This window comes from Cupressus sempervirens, chromosome 6, assembly GCF_028749045.1.
Source record: "Cupressus sempervirens isolate cs-2001-9-10 chromosome 6, ASM2874904v1, whole genome shotgun sequence".
Taxonomy (NCBI): Eukaryota; Viridiplantae; Streptophyta; class Pinopsida; order Cupressales; family Cupressaceae; genus Cupressus; species Cupressus sempervirens.
In genome coordinates this window covers 673,005,943-673,023,064 of record NC_143123.1, presented here as the reverse complement: position 1 = coordinate 673,023,064, position 17,122 = coordinate 673,005,943, and the positions used below count along the sequence as shown (strand labels likewise).

Sequence of the window (17,122 nt, the reverse complement as noted above, 5' to 3'; positions counted from 1 at the left end):
AAGGATGTTTGCAAGCATGGAATTAAGAAACTATTCTTTCTCATAAAACTGCCGATTGTCATTAGGCGAGGAAAAAGGCTTAGTTTGAATGTGATTAAAAGGCTTAATCACATAGCAATGATTCAGTAAGAGACCGATTAGAGTTAGGCCCACAGAACACAAGGAATAGACATAATGGCAAAGGAAATCGAGCGTATTAATGCCCGAGTTTGGTTGACCCACACTCCCATGAAGACCAGCTGAAGCCAAGAATTGTGTTATGCATGCCAAGTTGGTGATGAACACCATATGCTCAAATCCCATCCTTTGTTAACAAGGAGGTTTAAAAAAAAGGAAAACCCGCAAGACATAGAGCAATGTCATATTGATCTAGCTTGGTGTGCTGATCGGGGATGTTCATATGCTAGTATACATGTTCCTCAAAACTCCCTTCATGCTGCTAACCTATGTACAGAGAGCATATTAAATGCACGAAGATATTGATGTATATCAAGTAATAATCTCTTATAATCCTGAAGACGTGGAGGCAGGTTTCAAGATACAAGTATATCAAATTTCAATGAGGAAATGAGGAGTTTCTTATAGAAAATATAACACAGAGTTCGAAGGCACAAATCAAACCCAAACACAGCCGAAACGGATGCGATTGCACGTATTTTGTTTTCCTTTGAGCCGCAGACTAACACAAGACAAAAACATGGGTCTCAAGCATCAATGCTTAGTACTCGCGGTAGATAACTCAGAAAGTGATAATTAAAGGATTCATATCCCTACGCGATAAAACTGCCATCTCTCAACAAACTTAAGTGTCAAAGATCATCAATGCGATAATATGATCGCCGGAATCATAGGAGGCAACTTTGAAGAACGCAGCCCGGGAAGATATTGAGGAAGAGAAAGCATGGACAGTGCAGGTGAGTTGTTTAGCAAAATACCGAGAGTAGGGATAAGGGGGCAATATCAAAACAAGTTAATCAATCATGTCCAATCCCGTCCCTCCATTCGATTTGCTCTCATGCGGCTCAAGAGCCCGAATGTAATTGGTGACTCGACCCCAGCCTATGATGATGATCTCTATGAGGACTCAAAGACCCGATATGTTCCCGAGATACCTTCAAATCACAAACAACTTTTTCTGTCTTCTTCATCATATAATTAATGCAGATATATTTCAAGCATATACCGCATAATTGTTTGAATAATTGGATTAATTTTTTAAAAAGTTAGAAAAAGCAATGTAAAGGAAGTGCATTTTCGTGGCTGTATAGCCACGGGCTAGGATTGAAGCTTCGGTGGACACAAAGATATCAAGGCAAAGTGAAGATCGGCAGCGGTGGTAATTGAAGAGGCAAATATTGATTTCATTTTAACCCAAATGTAGCTCAGGTACATTTCAGATGGAAGGTCGTGGATGCCAAATGCCCACTCACGATGCTGGTTTAGTGAGAATTGCTGAAGAGATGAAACGTTATTGCAGATTATAAAAATTAAGGATGTAAGCGAATTTGAATGGTCAAGTTTGCATAAATATCATACCCTTTTCCTCTCCAAAAAGATCAAGGACAAGTGTAGAGCCAGGTGTCAATAATCTCCTAAAGATTACTTGATTGATGTTCCCTGTGCAGTGTCATTAATTAAAGGTGACCAAATATTAAAAATATGGGCAGACTATGTAGGTGAATCTCATATCATGATAATATTAAAAGGCTATCGGGTATGGGAAGATTTCCGGGAAAAAGAAAAGTGAAGTACTAATAATCAACCTTTCCAAGAATTAGTTAATCAAATTGAACTGAAATCGATAGAGAAAACGATAAATATGCCATTGGAAAATTTTCTCTCCGAGACTGCAGACTGTGTGCTACAGCAAGGAGGAGAAAGTTTTCCAAAATCTGTTCCATTTTTCTTGTGAAGTTGTGGGAAGTAGAGCCAGTGTTTATTTCTCTTTTCTGAACCGTGTGTTAGAAAATATGAGAGTTTTGATTTGTTTATGTAATACAGAGAAGGAGCTTCAGCTTTCTTTAATGGTGACTATAATTGCAAATGTGTAATAAGGTCCTTGTATCTTTTGTGCTTTAGGGAAGGGAGACTTGGAAGTTGATTGCATATCAAAACCTAGAGTTTGAGCAATCCTCTTTCCGCTAATTGTGATCTTTGTGTCACTTTAGTTTTCTCTAAAATGTGCTTTTACTATCGTTGTTTCTTGTATACGTTTTGATTGCAAGATATCTTCATTTAACTTTATTTCTGCACTTTTTCAAGAAGATGAAAAATATGTTTCTTGATTTTGTCCTTTGTAATATGTCAAGGTAAATGGACTTTGTGTCATTTGCTGTTTATTTTCTTGTAATCATTTAGCTTTTTGCATCTACTTTGTGTTTATAGGTAGATGTTTGTAATCCTTTTGTTCTTTCTGGTTAAAAGCATCCATTTAAATTCATTGTAAATAATATACAAGGAGCTGTACACGGATAAATTCAGAGGGCACTTACACTCCTTTAATAGTGAAGTGACCCAACTGTTAGTACAGATTAGTCTTCTTATTTGAGCATTTAGAATTAATTTGCATGTATTTTCTTGGAGGATAATTTGTTCACTAACACGAGCATATCCTTTTAGTTGGACGATGCAGTGTCTATCCGTTACCTTATTTGGTCCACTCATCTCCACTATGGTTGCCACCTGTGCAAGAGTTTTGTCTTCTAACGACAAGCAAGTGTGTTGATTGAGTGCTTTTACTTACTCAACTCTGAAACGACAATTAACAGGTGTAACCCGCATTCAAGTAATTGCTCAGCTTAGCATATTTTGATTTTTTTTCTTCTTCGATTCTTGCCTTTGTGAGAACTTGTGTATTGGTGTTGGCTATGCTTGGGATAATATTGTCAGTTTTGGACATGAATGCATTGTATTTTTATTTTTCCCTTTATGCTTCCATGAGCTCTCCTTAAGTATTAAGGGTTTGCATTCAAGTTGTCTTCTACTATTCATTGAAAAGTATTATGTCTTGGCATCGGTTTCTTATGACATGGCACCCTTATTATTATTATTTGGCTTTTTCTAATTTTAATGGCACTCTCATTTTCTTGAAGGAGTCAAACATATGTGAAGGCTTTGTATCTGTAGAAAATAAAGAGTTCTCTATATGATTCCTTATTATGGAGTTGTGTGCTGAGAAGAGTTTAAACCTATGATTATAACCGTTTTGTACATCAACTTATATAAGTTCTATAACTGTGTCAACTCTATTTTTGTATTATACTTTTGTGATGTGATTATTTGAATGTATGTGCAAGAGAACAGTTGTATGTGTGAGGTGAGTCTATGTTATCTTGTGGTGAGGGTGTGTGACGATCACTTTTGTTGATAGAGGTCTTCAATTTTATTCTTCTAGTAATAAATTTATCAGAGTCATCTGTGATTATGTAACTCTGTGTATTATGATGCTGATTGGGAGCAATTAATCAATCTCCAAATATGAGTAGTGCTCTAGACTGGCTAGGATACTTGTTACCATTTGCAAATTTCAATATATGCTCTGATGAGACAAAACTGGCTTGAAATGTGAAAAAAGATTTTGATCAACAATCAAGCATTGATAACTAGTTAGATAAGTTTTATTGTGCTTTGTTTGTGAGCATTATTGTTGAAAGGAATATGTATTCTATACATTATTCCACGAGTATAGATCATATATTTATGTTATATAACTCGAAATAATATACCTTTAGCATTGATATTTATGATAAGTTTATCTAATCTCTCTTAGTTGCAAGATGCAATAAAAAGTAGTGAGATGAGGATGCTGCTTTAATTAAGAGGGAGATGTTTTGGCTTTAGAGGGAGGATTCATCAACTATCTTCTTGTGATGATCATAGTTAAGAGGGAGTATTTATGGAATCCTTGTTAATCTTATACATTCTTGGTATTATAGATTTTGAGACTTGTGTTGGAAAATGTTTTCAGCTATGATTTAATTTATAGTAGGTTTTGAGACTCTTGATGGAAATGAGTCTTAGCTGTGATTGCATTTCTTGCTGATTATGAGTTCTTATTCATAACAGTTATAAGGTCAACCTGACAACTCTTTCACTTTGGGAGTGAACATCATGTTGAGAGAATCCATGATGACATCATGTTGAAAGATTATGTGATGGGAGTTGGAAGTCATGTTGAGAGAGTCTATGAATGTATCATGTTGAGAGAATCCATGATAAAAATGTTGGTTGTAAACCTTACTAACATGTCATGTTGGGAAATTCCATGTCAACATCATGTTGAGTGAGCCTGTGATGAAAGTTGTTTGTAATTTTTCATGTTGAGTGATTCCATGATTATTAACAAATTGTTCTCTTAGTGTCACATTGAGAGAGTCTATGATGAAAGTTGGTTGTGTTTCTTGCAGGTTTTCCATGTTGAGTGATTCCATGAACTTTTGTGGTTAGATTTTATCACTGACATTTTAATTGCAGCCTTGTGTTATTGTTTAGCTAAAGATCTCTCTCTCGCTAAGAGGGAGTGTTGGAGTTTGTAGCTGGGATAGAGATCCTTATCTCTGAGCGTTTTACCATTATGGTTACCTTCAACTAAAAATGACACTTATGTTTAAATTGTAATATTAAATATAAAGACATGTATCATTCAACATGCATTGAGGCATGACAATTCGAAGAGTTGTATTAAAAATAAAGAGTTATTGAAGAGACCTTCGATTGGAATGTGAAGAGTATCTCTTTTTGTTATTTATATCGCATCAAGCGAAAAGCATTGTACCACTTGAATTTTATTATCAATAAAATGATCTTTTGTTGTCTGGCTAGGTTTTTCCCTTCATTCTTGAAGGGTTTTCCTAGGGTAATTTGGTGGTTATCGTATCTATTTTAACTCTTCCTAATTGTTGTTTATTATCTTAATTTTCAAGGCATATATCCAACATATTATATTTCTCATTTTGAAGAATAGATTTGGGGGATAGAAAGATGTTAATCTCAAATGGTTCCTTGAGGATATAGATTATGACAACATCTTTATAGGGATCAAGATGCACCGTTAATCAAAATTCTCAATAAATTAAAAGTTTAAAATAACTGATTTTTTATTTTTAACACTTTTGTTTGTGGATGGTAAGAGTTATTGATTAATTTGAAAAATAAAAATATAATTTTCAATTTTTAATTAATTAAATATTTTATTCAATAGTGCATCTTTAATTTTTGATGAATAAGGGGCTGGAGCCAAAAGCTTTGTATTAAAAAATGATAAAAATAACCAGTGTTACACTAGTATTGGGTTACATCGGGATGAGTTTCTGGGACATAGGTAAAATGTGCTACATTTTCGGGATGACCAAGGGAGGATGGCAAGCGGAGGATGGGGCAGGGAGGGGTGTTGTCTATCATACATATAGAACTTGAAATGCTAGTTATGAAGTGATGTTTTAGTAGAACATGCCAAATTAAAATACTTGAACATAGCAAAATTGAAACATGAACTAGAATTATTGAACATTCAACATAGTAACATATTAAATACCCAATAGCAACATTCAAAAATCAATATTCAAATAGAAATTCAAGTAGCCATCTCAGTGGTGGCATGGTTGCAGAATGACGGAGGTGTGGGGGTACTTGGGTACTCAAGTACTTGATGCGGGGATGTCTCGAGGACGGGTAATTCGAGGTTTGGGAGGGGGTGTGAGTCCTCGTGTTACACTAAAAATAACATAGCTTAAAGCCACAAAGTTGTTGGAAGAAAACTAAGAAAAAATATGAGGAAAACATACTCTAACTAAAGATGAGCCTCCTAAGAAATGGGGTGATTGCTAACCTAGAACTTGTTCCACTGAAAGATCATACAATAGAAGCTAGAAGATCATTTTTACAAAAAACTAGACCTAATAGAGTATGGAGATTTTATCTGTTACTCCTTAGTCTAAGGAAGTTGACGATCCTGTTTCTGACTCAAATTGTTGAGGGTTTAGTCCCTAGGAGTCATGCTACTCTGCCTCTACTTCCTCAACATCCTTTGACTCGACCTCTGTATCCATCATGGGATCTGCTATTTCCTTCTTCGTATCTACCCATTCTGCTTATGCTCATTGTTTTCCACTATCTCTACACCTTCCACCACTATTTCATCTTCTTCCTCATTCTTCTCTAACGAGATATTAATAAACCCCGCCCGAATTCTCTTGAATTTCTATTGACTAAACCATTTTTTAGCAATAGAGTACAATGAGGTAGTGTGTTCTATCAATCATCATGATCTTGTTGAACTTTAAAACTCTAACCTTCCTTCCTTTATGTGTCTGTCTGAGACGATTGTCATCTGCTCCCATCTTGGCTAAACCATCGGCTAAACTATTCTTTTCTCTATAGATGTGGTTAATTGTAAGCTACTCAAATTTGTTAATAAAAGAAAACACCACTTCCAACAAAGAGTGCAATCTCCAATTTGGGGTAGCTTTGGACCTTACTGCATTTATCACAATCATTGAGTCCCCTCCAATTTCTATTTTTGGTAACTTCAATTCTAAGCATAGGGATATTCCTGCTAGTAAGGCTTTGAAATCCGCCATATTATTGGTATCCTTAGGTAGAGGTAGTGCTAACCTTGCTATAATCTCTCTCTTTCTAGAGAGGATGATGCATCTAGCGCCAATGGACTGGGGTTTCCTCTAGAGGCCCCATCAAAGTATAACATGTACCAACCACTTGTTGGCGGAGACCAACAACAACTTTCTCTTTCCCTAGAGCTTACTTGCCCTCCTTTATTTATGACTTGAGGGACAATGAGTCCGAACTAATTTTTAAACATAAGATTATCCCATCTAGTGTAAAAATTTGGGGAAGAATGTTGAACTGAGATTCATGAATTCATTGTTTGAACTATTGCATATTCTATTTTATTTAACAATGGAACTATGCCCATGTCTTTGTCTTGGAAGATTCTCCTGTTTCTTTCCTTCCATAATTCCTAGATAAGGATTGAGGGTGAAATAATCCACAAATTCCCACAAAGATTATCTTGGTTTATTAGTGGCCATGATTGAAAAAGAAACAAAATATTATTTGATAATGTAGAAAGCCACCCTAGTTTCGTACACAACCACTGCCAGCATTAATATGCAAAAGGACAAAACAATAGTAGATGATTGGGATCCTCATTCATTTGGCATAAAGGGCATATTGGAGACCCTTCAAACCCTAACCTTTAAACTTGTTTGCAGTTAGGATTTCCCTTGTAATGTTATCCAAGAAAAAAATCCCACTTTTGGTAGACACACTTCGCTCCAACATAAATGAATTGGAAGTTGAAATTTAGCCTAATTTTATTGATTAGAGATTATCTTGTACCCTTCCTTCACATTGTATTTCCTTGACTTAGCACTATTCTAAATGATTTCATCACTACTCAGTTTAAGAATGAAAAACCTATCTTTTATGATTTCATTTAGGTTATCTATGTCTTCTTGGTGCAAGCTTAGAATTTCCAACTATTTCCATTTCCACAAACCCTCAAGGTTGGGCTCTGGAATTGTGATGTAATCCTTGACATATTTTCACCATCTTTCAAAGCATATTTTTTTTATCCTATCCGAATTCATTTTATGATTAATAATGGGGTATCCTCCCCATGAATCATCCCCAAATAGAGATTTGCTTCCCTCCTTTATGTTCCATGTGATGCGATCTTGTATTATTTCATTGGAGTGAGATATGAAGTTCCATATCCAGGATCCTCTGGGAAATTGTGTACTCTCAAGGCCTCCTCCCATTTATGTTTGCAAGATATTTTCCTCTTAATATTTTAACCCATTTGAGATGATGTTCACAATAAATTTTCGAAACAAGTTTTGCCACTAATACTTGGTTTTGATGTAACTGATTTTTTTTACACGTTCATCCATATTCCAAAGATTTGTAAATTTTGTCCCAAGCTATTAGCACAAATTTCTTCTTAGTATCTGTTCCTTGCCAAAATAATTTTCTCATTTTCTTTACAATATCCATATAGCTACCCACTGGTAACAAGATGCATGACATCAAGTATATCAAGATTGCTGCCAATGTGGCTTTTAGCATAATTATTCTTCCTGCCTAGGATAACCATTTAGAATTCCAAGACTCCATCCTCCTATCCAAATTTTCTCCAATAGGTTTCCATGCTTGTGTAGATCTCAAAGTTTTGTCAACTAGAACCCCAAGTAAATCCATGGTAGCTTACCCTCCTTGAATCCCACATTGTCCAGTATTCTTTGTTGTGCCCTTTGTTTGACAAAAAAGAAGAAGATTTGTGACTTCTTTGTGTTCACCTCTTGACTCGAGGCCTTTGCATAGTTTGATAGTAGTTTCTTCATCTGCATTGCTTCGGCTATAGTCCCTTTACCAAACAACATTGTATCATCTGCGAATTGTTGGTGTGTTAATGGTCTTAGTGAGGATGTGACTTCCACACCATTTAGTATGCATCGATTTTAGAGACTACTCAACCTCCTATTGAGAGATTCTTCCATTGTGATGAGAGGAAGGGGGAAATTGGGTTGCATTGTCTAATTCCTCTAGAACACTCAAAGTAGCCATGAGGTGAACCATTGATCAAAATTGAGAACATTGGTGTTGATATCCAATATAATATTGTTATAGTTTCAAAATTAGATTTATATTTAATACTTATGTATATAAGAATTCTTGCTATGTATATTCTTTATATAAGGAATCTTGAAGCAATTAATAATTTGTATTAATGTGACCGCTGCATACTTTAACATAACAGACCTTATAAATTCTTTTGTTGATTTTCAGTAATTGAAAGGAACACGCATGATCTCCATTATATAACAAGAGACGCGATGCATCACAGTTCCTGCCATATGCTCTAAAGCTAATGGATTAAGAGGTATAGGTAATGAACTAGTTAGTGAGGAACAATAGTGAAAATAACTTTATGAAGAAATAGATATCAAAGATCTTTGGAATCACCAATACCTTGAAAGACTTTGAAACAAGAAAAAGGTGTAGAGATAGAAATGTTGTGAAAGAAATTTAAACACTTAAGATTCATGTAAGGCATTAAACACTTATTATAACTATACAAAACACATACGAAAGAAATTCTAATTTGGATTAGCACCCAAATAGTAAAAATACTATGCTAATTTTGATATTCTAATTTTGTTGTGGAATAATTTAATTTGGTACTTAAATTATTTTATTAGATTAGGGTAAGAAATGTTAACTTTACATGTATGGCATCAAACATAATTGAAAGAAAGAAAATTTTCATTGTAAATGTAATGTAAAAAAATCAATTCCCTCGAGAATTAGATTGAAATGTGTAAATTGAATTAAATTGATTTGAGAAAATTTTTATTTTTATTTTCAAAATAGGAAAAAAATGTAATGAAAACAAAAAATAAAAAATATTAGGAAGTAAATTAAAAATTTTAATATTATTAATTTTTTTATAAATTTAATATAGAGAAACATAATTTTAAAATCTATTGTAATAAATAATAATTTAAATTCAAATTCAAAAAAAAATAGGATTACTTACCCTGACAACATAATAAAAATCTAAACAAGCAAATCTGAACCAATTAAACAAACAAAAATGTTTTTACATGCATGAATATGCTTTTCATTAGGTTATGTTAAAATATTGTTATTCAAATTCGTTTATTTATTTAAAGAAAATAAATAAGATAGAAATTTAAGAAAGTAAGAATAAGATTACTAAATATAATTTACATTAATTTATAATTAGATATCAAAAATATTTTATTAAATATTTTTATCAATGTAATTTTAAGATAAAATATATTATAAAAAATTTTAAAATTCAATATATATTTATTGTATTGTATTGCACTTCGTTACGAAGGAGAGGACTTGAATTTTTTTTGAAAAGTTAGAAAAAGCAATGTAAAAAAAAGTGCATTTTCGTGGCTGTATAGCCACGGGCTAAAATTATGTACTTAAAGCTTACACATAATTTCATACTGAAAACTTATTTTATAAAAATATACAAATCAAAATCAATATATAAGTTCACAATAACAGTAGTGCCAGTAATGTATATATTAAAATATATTGAAAATTTGCAAAATATTCATATTAACAAAAATATTATAATAATTTTTTTTAAAAACTACAACTTTTTCAAACATCCACTCCTTTCTTGGAATCATTTCTCATCATAATTTAAAACTTGAATAATTATTGAGCATTAATCGAGTTCTTTATTTTTTACTATCCACTGTCAGATGCATTAAAAACATGCCCATCTACAGTTGACGTTCGATTTGGGACTAGGGACTGGATATCTCGAGAGTCAGATAAAATTGAACGAGGCATTTTGTGTACAACCTCTACGAAATTCAAAATTGCAGGAGGAGCGTGAGAGCAATGTATAGTGTGCAATAGATATTAAAGCCCAATAATATTTTTTTCAATTGAGAGCTGAGTGTGAAGCTAGGGTTTTTGGGCTTGCTCATTTATAGAAGCATAGCGAAAATATTTTAGTAATAGCATTGTAGAAAAATTGAGTTATCTTTGTCCTCCAATCCAACATCATTAAGGGAAAATATGTCAGAAATGGCAAAGATCGCGGTGGAACAAAGCCTTTAGATTCAAAAGAAGCAAGTGGCAGTTTGCGTTGTAGTGCTGCAGAATAGTGTGGATGAATGACTGTTTTCATTAGCGTTCGCCAAAATTGGAGTCACGACATGAACAATCTAAACTAAGGGCTTGGCGTGGTGTTCAGGATTTTGATAGCTCTTCATTAGAATCTGGGTTCATATGCCTACCCTTGATGCTGCTCCTGTTGCTGCCCCGTGTTCATGGCCGCCATGGCATTTGCCCCTGTCCACTAGGGCATCATTCATGCCCTGACGGTTTCTTCTTGGCCACTCATAGCGAAACGCAGGATGCCATAATAATTAACATATAAGGAAAAATTATATAACATATATAATTCAATTTTTGTAGAATTTCTAAACATTTAAAATTATACTATAAGAATGATATAGAGCGTAATTCTAAAAAACAAAAAATTACAAAGTTCAAGAATCCTAGAAAAATACCTGTATGTGTAGCCGCTCGCACTAAAGGAAACAACAGATAAGTAACAACAACAACCACATAAGAAAAGCTTACTCTTGCACAAAAAGAAACAACGGATAAGTAGCAACAACAACCGTAGAAGAAAAGTTTACTATCACAAGGTTAATATAGCACATGGCACCGACAACAGACATTAATGAATTGCTTATCATTTCGGGCAACCATCCATAAGGCTCCAATCTCCACCACCGACCCAACTGACCCAATATAGCTGGAAAAAATTTGACTCTCCAGCACAACGCAAAGAGGAAACAATAGATAAGTAACAGCAACAAAACATTAATGAGCCTCATTTATTACACAAATAAATTTGGAATTTTATTTTTGAAACCTCTTCCTAACTTCAGCCTATTTTTGATTGAAGAAAAATATTTTCCCCCTTGCCAAAAATCCTAAGAACCAATGACATTGGAGGAAAAGTGTAATTTATTATGTTTTAAATATAATCTAATTGCAAAAGTTTTAGTACAACCTTATGTTAGAGAAAAATAAACAAAATCTATTGGTTCAAAAAACCAAACTAATAGCATTGAATTAATGCATAAGTTTTCTTGCCTTTAGGCAGGAACTAATAATAGGGAGAGTAATGGATTAGGAGATGTGACCTCGAAGATGACTCAACACCCAACCATCACATTGAGTCTAACAACAGAAATGATAGACAAACAAAGAAAGTCATTGGGAATGACTGATGGTGTAATCGACACGAGGTAAGACAGATGTACATTCCATCATCGAGATTTGGACCGGCCTTTATTAAAATGACCAAATGCATATACTAGGTCGCCTCTGTCATGTCATACACGAGCCATACCAAAACATGTAGAAGTCATTCAATGACAGTTATAAGAATGTAAAAGGAAAACTTGCAATTATAATGTTATCATATGATTATAATTATATGTTAGAGAAACTTAGATATGAGGTATTATGAGATTATACATGAATTAATATATATGTTTATACAATTTTATCTATATCTATATGTGTGTGTGTGTGTGTGTGTGTGTGTACATTAATATTGACCTTTATGAATACATCTTATGCTTTATCCGACTATATATATAAGTATGAGGAAAATACATAAATTCTCAATAAGAATTTTCCTAATTGACTATAAAAACCTTAACTCTCCCTCTTAGTGAAGAAGGATAAATAAAATTTGATAATCATAGATATTGGACTATCAATATTTTTAATCAACCCAAAAACATTCAACTTAATGATGTCTAAGATCTTAGTTGATAAAATACCTAGTATGCAATTATGCAAACAACTCAAAGACATTAACTTTAATTTCTAAGCTCCTAGTTGTAAGCCTCACAAAAAAAGCATACTTACCAACATATCTAATATGTAACTTATGCAAACAACACAAAGATAGTCAATTTAACAATATCTAAGCACATAGTTGTAAGTCTCACAAAAATACATATTCTCATGATTTAAAGTACAACACTTACAAAAAAAAAAAGTATATCACAATTTCATATTTTAAGAATATCACCTTAAAATAATTTACACAATAATCATTTGAAAGTCATTACTTTCATAAGAGGTACACACATCTCAAATAAAGTTAACAATCATGTAATGATCAATTTTTCTGAGACTCATCTTCAGATTTTTCAATCATACCAAGTTCTCTTCTAAAGAGTTCTACTTTTGATTTAGAAAGTGGTTTAGTAAAAATATCTGCAATGTGATTCTCTGTACTAATGTATCTTAGTTCAATCACATCTTTCTCAACCATATTGCATATATAGTGGTATGGTATTTCAATGTGTTTTGATCTATTATGGAAAATTGGATTTAGAGAGAGTTTAATATAACTCTGATTATCACAATATATAGTAGTAGGTTCAAATGGTTTCCCAAATAGATCAAAGATGAGCTTCCTTAGCCATACTACCTCTTTGGCTCCCATTGAAGCCACAATGTATTATGCTTTAGTAGAGCTTTGGGTTATAGAGGATTGCTTTTTACTAAACCATGATATCATGGAAGGTCCCAAGGAAAAACATCTTGAAGTACTCTTTCGATCGATAGAGTTTCTTGCCCAGTCAGAATTAGTATAACCTTTTAGGGTTAGATCTATATTTTTATATTTTAGGTCATATCCAATAGTTCCATGAAGATATCTTAGAATTTCCTTTGCCACTACTAAATGAATTGGCTTGGGGTCACTCATGAACTGACTTAAAGCGTTTATAGCATAACAGATATTAGGTCTAATATTTACCAAATACATTAATGATCCAATGATTTGACAATAAAGAGTAGGATCAGCATGATCACAATCTTTAGATGCTTCTCTTAATTTTAATAAGTTTGACTCCATGGGGATTTTCATAGATTTACATTTTATCATTCCAAATTGTTTTAGTATATCCAATGTATACTTCCCTTGATTTAGAAATATCTCATAAGTAAGATACCATACTTCTAATCCCAAGAAATAGTGTAGTAGACCTAGATTCTTCATGTCAAATTCAAAGGCCAAGTTCTAGTTACACTTTGCTATAAGATATTCTTCCCCTATAATCAGCAAGTCATCAACATAAAGTACCAAGATCACCATATTCTCATTTTGAAATTTAAAATATAAATTTGGATCTGCACAATTCTTGGAGAAACCAACTTTGGATAGTTGAAGATCTATCCGTTCAGACCAGGCTCTAGGTGCTTGCTTTAGAGCATACATGACTCTTTAATTTGCATACATGTGTTTGTTTATCATGTACCACAAATCCTTTAGGTTGCTCGAGGTAAAATTCTTCTATTAGCCCATTTAGAAAAGCAATTTTAACATTCATTTGATGTATTTTCCATCCTTTTGAAGCAGCGATAGCTATTACGGTTCTGATAGATGTGTATCTAGCAACTAGGGCAAAAGTTTCTTCATATTCAATTCCTTCCTTTTGAGAAAAACTTCTTGCAACAAATCTAGCTTTGAATTTGTCAATGCTCGCATTTGAAGCATGTTTAATTTTAAACAATCATTTTGAAGTTACAACTGATTTATTTTTGGGTCTAGGAACAATGTCCCAAACTTCATTCTTTAGGATGGAATTGTATTCTCTATCATAGTATCTTTCCAATTTTGAAGTTTCATAGCTTCTTCTATGTTCACAAGTTCAAAATTTGACAGTTCACTCATAAGAGCAACATAGTTAGATAATATATTTGGCCTTTTCCTATCTCTAATAGATCCAGAAGGGGCAGAGATGGTTTCAGCTTCCTCCATTAACTTCTGAGCCCATAAAGGTCTTTTATTACATTCTTTAGATGCTTCAGATGTATCCATAGGTTCTAAGAAGATATTTCTTCTATTTGATTCTCCCTCTGAATCTTAGGGGACGAGTCTTTGATAGGTTCTTCAGAATTTGTCTTGTCTTCTAGTTTGGACCTTTTGAAGGTAGTATCTTCATCAAATATTATATTTTGACTTAACTCAACATTTCTTTGACTAGGAATGCATATTCGATATGCTTTGGATGTTTCACTATATCCCACAAAGATTACTCTTTTTCCATAAGGTTCTAATTTACATCTCTTCTCTTTAGGAATGTGAATGTACACAAGACACCCAAGTATTCTTAGATGACTAAGGTTTGGTTTCTTTCTGAAGAAGGATTCTTCAGGAGTCTTATGTTCAAGATGAGAATGTGGACATCTATTTTGAATGTATACAACAATGTTGGAGGCTTCTCCCCAAAGAAAGGTTCCCAGATTTTGATCATGTAACATAGCTTTTGCAGATTCAGTTATGGATCTATTTCTCCTTTCAGCTACCTCATTCTATTGGGGGTTGTATGGTACTGTTAGCTCCCTCTTAATTCCAACACTTTACAAAATTTATGAAAGGTTTCAGATATATATTCTTTTCCATTGTCAGTTCTTAAGATTTTGATTTTCTTTCCTAATTGGTTTTCTACAAGAGCTTTTAATTCTTTAAATTTTGACAAAATTTCTTCAGACTCTTTACACTTAATAAAGTAGATCCATGTTTTCCTAGAAAAATCATCAACAAAGATAATGAAGTATAGAGATCCTCCTAAGGAAGAAACAAACATTGGCCCACATAAGTCTGAATGGACAAGCTCTAAGATATCTTTAGTTTTGCTTACACTAGTTTGGAAGATGGTCCTAATATTCTTCCCTAATGCACAACCTTTGCAAGTGATGCAAGAGCATCCAGAGGTATAAGGGCAATCCTGTGTCACCCAAAAAAAAATGTACTTAGACTTAGTTTTTGTTTTATGTCTTTACATTTTTGGATACCCATTTGGCTCAAATAAAGGTTCCAACTCTCATAGTTCAACTATTAGTGCATTTGAAAATCCCGAAAAAATAGGAGCATGCAATTTGGCCATCATTTTGGTGACCTAGAAGGTGTGACTTGGCCAGATGAATGTAATTGAGATTTAGAGCATTCCAAAAAAAGAATCAGGTCAAAAGGCCCCATGGTTTGAAAGTTATTGCAGTTTTTCGGGTTTTGGAGACCTCCTAAGAATGCTTCAAAGTCAGGTTTGGGGCATTAAATGACCTCAAAAAGGGTCAAAAAATGGGAGACGAGCGAAGCTGGTCCATAGGGCTATAGAGCACTTTGAGAGCTTTCCAAAAATGTAAACGGTTTGTCAATCGGAGCTACGGTTCAAAAGTTATGCCTCCCGGAAGTTCGGCTACCGTTTCTGGATTCTTCTAGATTTGCACCGACTTCTAACGCGGCTTCTGGAACCTTCTATTTTGTTGGTGGATGCCTACTAGCACTTTCTAGAATGTACTCCTAGTCCTTAACCCTCCAGGGTCTATTTAAGGAGATTTTTGGCATTGTAAAAGGCAGTTTGGATTGGAGCTTGAGAGGAGGTGCTAAAAGGAGAAATATTCTCCAGATTTATGCTATTGTAAGCCCGTAGGGCATGTTTTGAAGTTTATTTTCTCTGCACTGTTTGTACTAGCTTATTTTCTCAGTTAATACAATTTCCCTTTTCTATTGTGTCCATCTATTGTTGGGTCATGTTCCCATCAAGTGGTATCAGAGCGGGTTTTCCTGAGTGTGTAGACAGAGCGCCAACTGTGAGGCAGTTTGCACCAGGACTGTGTGGTTGTGGGTTCGAGTTAGAAGATGCCTCCACGAAGAGAGCATGGCGGAAGGGCCAAAGCTATTGATCCTGAGGAGGTTAGAGCCCTCCAGAGACAGGTACAAGCATTGCAAGAGGAGCTTCGTAGAGGAGCAAATATTGCCGCAGATGACAATAGTGAGGATGACAATGAAGAGGAAGTAATGGAAGTTGATGGGGAAGTTTTGAATCCTGTAGAGGAAAGGCTTTTTAGGGCCATTAGTAAGTTTGGGAAAAGACCTAGAATTGAAGTGGGTATATTTTCAGGAAATTTGAAACTAGATGAGTTGATCGATTGGATCAATGAACTGGAATAATACTTTGAGTATGAGGATATAAGGGACCCAGATAGGGTTAAGTTTGCAAAGGCCAAACTGAAAGGCCATGCCAAAATTTGGTGGCAAGAGATTCAACTGGAAAGACTTAGAAGAGGAAAGGAGAAGATCACAAGATGGGATCGCATGGTGGACAAATTGAAGAAGCAGTTCATTCCTGTGGACTACGAGCTTGATCTGTTTAAGAAGATGCATGGGTTAAAGCAAGCAGGAAGATCGGTCCAAGAATATACAGAGGAGTTTTACCGACTCCTGATTAGAGTGGGGCATGCAGAAGAAAATAAGGAGAAGGTGGCTTGTTATATCAGTGGGTTGCGACCTAGCATCCAGGAGGAATTAAGTCTGGTAAGAATGACCAGCGTTGAAGAAGCATACCAGTTTGCCCTATGAGTTGAAGAGAAGTTGAGTAAAAGGTTTGAAGGAAGACAAAGAGGGCGCGGTCAAGGAGGAAGGGGAAGCGGTAGATCATTTGGAGGCCGCAATGAAACTCAAAAGAAAAATGAAGATGTGGGTACTAGCAGAAACCAGAGGAATGAGGGT

The 17,122-nt window shown here is 34.3% G+C and overlaps 1 pseudogene; it reads right to left on the bottom strand.

The window, feature by feature from the left end:
- The window catches only part of LOC149553980 (putative aldehyde oxidase 4), a 139,588-nt pseudogene that overhangs the window by 15,072 nt on the left and 107,394 nt on the right, over positions 1-17,122 (bottom strand).